Here is a 6,000-nt window from a genome sequence, read left to right as displayed (position 1 = left end):
TCTCAACTGAGACACAAGAGAAATGAAGAATAGTGGGATCCATTCCTTTCCATCAGATACTGGAAAGCCCCAGAACAAGTGTTAATGAAGCAGGTCATTGGGTCATTGAGCTCTGCTGTGGCCAGTGTTATGTTTATGGAACATCTATAGATGCATCTATATTAGGCTAGAGGATCAATAGTGTGAAAAGCACTTCTGTACAATGAATTAAATATCAATTTAGTACAAACTGCAGACTACAATGCACTTTCTGTAGCAGATATGCCTCAAAAGCTTTCCCAAATCTTCCCTTGTAAACCATACTGAAACTATGCCTCAAACCAAGTTGGACAATAGAAGATAGTAACAAGTACTGATAAAAACTACCTAGAGATGACAGTGCTGAAAGACTGCCTCACCTCTTTTATGTAGTGACTCCTGGCTTCTGGACACTTTGATTTCATCACCTGCTAAGATTTTCTTATAATCTAATGACCACTCAATGCACATTAACCACCACAAGTCATTTGAGAGGGCAATAAAGTGGGGACAACCATGAGCAACCTCTTCATGAAGCGCAGCAAGCAGCCTTAGTGCACCACCAGGTACTCATCTATTTTTTACTTCCTCAATAGTAACACACCACAAAAAATGCAAAACACCATTTTTCCACATACTTTTTGATTACTTTGAGGTTAAGAAAAATTATATCCTAAGTATGTTTAATTTTAAGTCATTGTAAAAAATCCAAACCAAAACCCCCAGGTTCCCCCCAGACCTTCAAAACTCAAATGGTTCATTGCTTAACCCACTAGAAAATTACTTTTGTCATAGCTCAAGAACTAACAGGCATTCAATGATAAATTCAATGTACATCCAGGGAAATAAAGCATGATCACACAGTGAGTATACTCTAACTATTTGCTAAAGATATTTTGTGAAAGTTATCAATTTCAAGATTAAAAGATGCTGTGAAGTATAATAAGCCAAGAAAAATTTTGTCATTATTTATTTTTGAATTTCACTTGACTTGCTCAGCTGTCTCCATCACTTCACATTGTAGGTTTTCAAAAACTAATCCTTCGAGCACATTTGAATTGTAGAGAGACAAACTAGCTGTAATAGCACGTGAAGTAACTATGCAGTTCTGTTTCCCATATGAATAATACTTTTTCCTGCTATTATTTCACTATACTGAGTCTAAACTCTTTTACCAAACAGACAGGAAACAGATCAAATGTGAAAGAAAGATGTTATAGTCTACAATTCATTAGCTGACAATGTCCAGTTGCTTAGCAGGCCTTTTGTAGAAAGAATGGCAAATTGCAACCCCAGTTACCTAGTTGGGTAGTACAGTGATGACTGATGAAAGAATGTCAGCTCCCAGTAAAGAGATCATATCATTTTGCTCAGTTCTGCTCAACCCCCAGGTTTCAAGAACATTCACCAACCCTATCAAAGCCTATTGCAGGCTTCTATTTTCTGTTTTTAGATTACCTACACTATATAATTCATTCAGATGGTGACCAAGGTATTTAATATTGAGGTCAAGCATAAGTTAAAGGAGAGAAAAAACTTATGCTGAGAAAAACTGCTTCTTGATGCATTCTTAACTTTTAACTCAGCATGCACTTGGAAGCCCTAGAGAGTCAAACCTGCCCCAGACCTTGCCAGCCTCAATACGTGCTTTTGAAATAACCTCGGAAAAGAGCTTGCAACAATCCATGCCCCAGCTCCCAGAATGACCAACATACACACATTATAGTAACAGATGCTTGATTGTGTCATTATAGCTTTCTGTACTAGCACTCTTTCATTTGTTCCCAGCCATCATCTCTAGCGGCCTCCTACAGGCCTCAGATCACAAACAAAAGGGAGAACACTGCATTCAGGATCCCAGCCAAAACGCAGTTTTGCCTTGATATAATAGTGTGACCTGACTAACTGAAAACAAAAGCAAGAACGTAATACAAGAAAAGACATCACAGAGTTGTTTCCATCCCAAGAAATCAGTAGCAAAATTTCCCATTTGTCAAAACCTTGCAACTCAAGTTGTGACTTGCGCGTGCAAAACGAAGAACCATACCCTGTTTCCTCAAACAGGTTGTAAGGTTTACTCAGATACTGTTGAAAATATGGCCCTTAATTTTAGCCTTATCCCAAGAATCTTTTAGTGAATACATAAAAATTTATCAATATCACATAATTAGGCAAAATTTGTATTTCCACAGGCCTTCTGTGCCTAATACTGAAACCTTTTTTCAGCAACATGAAGGGATTTCAAAGTAGGATCTTCCCAAACACACAGAACAGTTTCCACACTAAGTCTTCGTCACATGAATGTTTACCAAAAAGATTATATTCATGGGAAAATATTTTCTTTACACTTAACTAGTAATTAGTTGAACTTCAAACAAGTTCAGTCCTATAACTGTATGAAAATTGACACAGAACAAGGATAATTATCAACGCAAACAAACCTGACACATGAAATAAAGTACACATAACTGGCACAGAGAACTCAGGTATTAATCAATAAGGGAACAGTAATGCTGTACAAGACTCTTAATCTAGAGCCATATAACCTAAAATACCCTAGCCTTAGATCTCCTTCTTCCCTTCTAGAACCTGATCTTACCCACCCTAAAATGGTATCAATACCTGAAGGACACTGTGCATCATTTCATTTTCTTAGTTCCAGAGTCTGTGCCACTTGCAAGCAACCACATCTGGAACGCAAGACAAAAACCAAGTTCTAGGACCAGTACACAGCAGATCACAATACACAACATATAGTGGTCAAAAATTTTGCATAGTCAAAAAGTCCTCTGAGCTTTAAAGTCCTCCTTTGACATTTAATGTGGCAGTCTTGAAGGGGATGGTGAAGGGTCAGAAGGTGTATTTACAGGTGACCAGCAAACAGCAAGGAGCAGCCATCTCCCATCCTGCAGCTCTTCACCTTATGAGCTTACCAGCCTCAAGTCCTATAAACCATCTCCCCCAGCATTTGCAGACTTGTGACTAATTTTTCATGGTGCCTTTTGGTGTCAGAAGACGTCATCTTCTATGGTAGCTGCGTCATGCAGCCGTTCTAGAAAGCTGAAACAACTGAAAACATACCATTAATTACTCAGCTTCCTGACACAACACTGACCATTTTCATTCAATGGCCTGAGACAGACAATTCATGTAAAGGGACTTTTTATCCTTTTGTCTCCTGTGTTCTCCTCTTCTGCTCTCCTCTAGCAAGTGTGATTAATAACCCCTGTCTAGATTCCACTTGGTCTGACCTTTGTTTAGGAGGGAGACTACAGTAAATCTTCTTGAGGTACCAGGGAAAAGCTTAGGTATTATTCCAATACAGCTACGCCTGCTTTAGAGAGAGCCTTCAGAAAGCACTGCAGGGGGCAAGTACATGAGGTCAGTGGGAACATTTACCGCAGTGGTCTTTTTGAAAGGAACTTCTTAATAGCCAGCTGCTACATTGAAGGACATAATCCCTGCAGTCCCAGTTTAGGACAGGACATACATATATACAAATAGAATTGGGTTTCATTGGTCTCATCACCAGGGTGTCAAGTGACAGTGAAAGTGGTACAAAATGTTCTACCCCCATTAAAAATCTCAAATCTGAATGAAACCATAACAGTTGCCAGGGAGCCAGCTTTCCTGTGCTCTGGGAAAGCAAACATAGATTTCATCTGCCAGGAATCTCATATTGCACTGAAAACAAACAGTTTAAAGAGTAAAAGTCAGCAGAAGACAGATGTGCTGCCCTTTCCCATCGGCCATCCATATCCCGTGTCAATTCTGCTTGAAACCACAGTGAAAACTGACTGAAAGCCAGCCTGGGCAGCCTATGAATGTCTTGCATGGCACAGGTTTGGAAACATTAGTCCTTCCCTTAACAGCTGCTACTCCGGGAAGTTTTCAGGAAATATGTTCGGAATAGAAATAATTTGAAATACAGAGACAACCGAACAGCTAAATCTTCAGGTCATGCCCATAAATACTTTCTTTCCCCACTGCTATTTTAGCTGAGGACAGATCATGCCACCCTTACACATACTATTCAATCTACTTGTAGTAACTGCTCAGAAGATAAGTGTTATTAATGAATTAACTTTTCAAATGCTCATCTAGCCCTTAATTGCCTCGGCTTTCAATGAGAAGCCCAGTTGCAAAACAGCTCAGAGCCTGAATCTCACATGGACAGAACTAATGGTCTCTCAATTCTCTGCTGGGGAAATCCATGCACCCACATACCTTTTTGATTTAAAAAAGTTACCATGGTAACACTTGTATTGCACTACAGCCTGGAATTAAGGAGGCCTTACTCCTAGTCCTGTGCTTTAACTACTGGATGAGGCTTTGCCCTGATTTTTTTTTTACTTCTTTGGTTAAATTCACAATGATAGCATCCTGGAAAGACAGAACTGACCTGTACAGTACGTCAAGGGTAAATTACCGACCCAGAGACAAGACAAAAAAACCCCACCAAGTAGCACATTTAATGAGCAAATGACTGCATGCAGAACTGCTGATTCTGCTGGGCATTCAAGCAACTGATTTTTATGCAAGAAGCTTAAAATTAACTGAAAGGGGTTAACTAATGATGGCATTTAAGACCAAACAGCTTCCATTAGTAACTGAATTCAAAGCGTTTGAAACTTAAGACGAATAAATATACTACCACAAAACTGAACAACTAGTTCTTTTTTGTGTTGCTAGCTACTCTATCATTTGAACTAGCAATACAAGGTCATACAAAATTATTTCTGAGGAGGTTCAGTTGGGTCACCTGTGTCAGCCAGCCACCAGCTCCGATACAAGCCAAGTAGACAGGTAACAATCTGCAGGCATAACGGCCTGTTACTCAAGTATGGCAGAGACACTAACACACATAGAATGTCCATTCTCAGAGATGACAACATAATCAAGCTTTTTCAACAGGAAGGCCTCTGGAGAATAGATGCAAGAGGGGACAGCTTAGCTCTGTGTTGAGAGAAATAGAAAACCTAGCGTAACACACAAGAAAGGAGCTTCCATCTGGAAGGGTGAACCTCCTCTTCACAGTGTAAGTCAAACACTGTAACTGTTCTTCAGTTTCATTTCCCAGCACTTTTACACCCTCCTCTTCATTATCATTAGCTTGCTCCTTATTAAAACTAGCAGTCCTAAACCATGAACACAGTGGTCTGAAGTGCAACCAAATAAGTGAATTATACCCCTGTCTGGAAAAAATCTGTCAAAAACCCCAGTCTCAGTGATAAGATAGATCACTTCAAATATGTTAAATGTGCTGTAATGTATAAAGTGCTCCAAATCCTTATTTAGGATCAATGGAAGGATATGACTGTAATCTTTTAACAGTATTAGATAGGGGGAGTAAAGTGAGCATTTACACACACTGATCTCTCCTCTAGCATTTTTAGCCTCCTTCTAATGTTAACAGTCCTGTCCATCCCCCTTGAAATCCATCGCCCATGACATCATGAATTCTAGAGCACCTGCAAGTGTTTGGCTTGTAAATACAAGCCATGTTTATTTTCTCTCTCTCAAAGTAGGCAGCTGCCCACATGCTCTGCACTAGTGAACCATAGCACACTATTTTCTTAGTTATCCCAGTTTAACCCCAGAAGAAGTCTTTGTCTTCTAAAGGATGGCACAGAAATCCAAAAGAGTTCTGTAATAGCATCTTGGGAAGATTACTTGACATAAGGCACAAAGTACCTTCTTTCTTCATTATATTGCCTATTCTTTCAGAAAAACTTGTTATATTGCCTACAACAGGCTGAAAAATACCTCCTCTTTGATATCTGCACCTGTGTCTGGCACAAGCTGCTGTAAAACAATCATCAGAACAAAACACAAAAATGTCTCTCAGTCATTACTGACCTAAAATGGCTCTGAGTAATACCAGATCTGAGAAAGCCTGAAAAGTTTCCTGCCTGCAAAGTTTTATTTCCATCTTTGCATCACTCCATGTTTTGTCTAAGAGATGATTTATGGTGCGTACCA

The sequence above is a fragment of the Pezoporus flaviventris genome, unplaced genomic scaffold (assembly GCF_033815535.1).
Source record: "Pezoporus flaviventris isolate CSIRO_AGI_PZ_B2104156 unplaced genomic scaffold, CSIRO_AGI_Pfla_v1 ptg000002l, whole genome shotgun sequence".
In the NCBI taxonomy this organism is placed as follows: domain Eukaryota; kingdom Metazoa; phylum Chordata; class Aves; order Psittaciformes; family Psittacidae; genus Pezoporus; species Pezoporus flaviventris.
The sequence above is the reverse complement of the archived record's forward strand: the minus strand, read 5'-3'. Positions refer to the sequence as shown.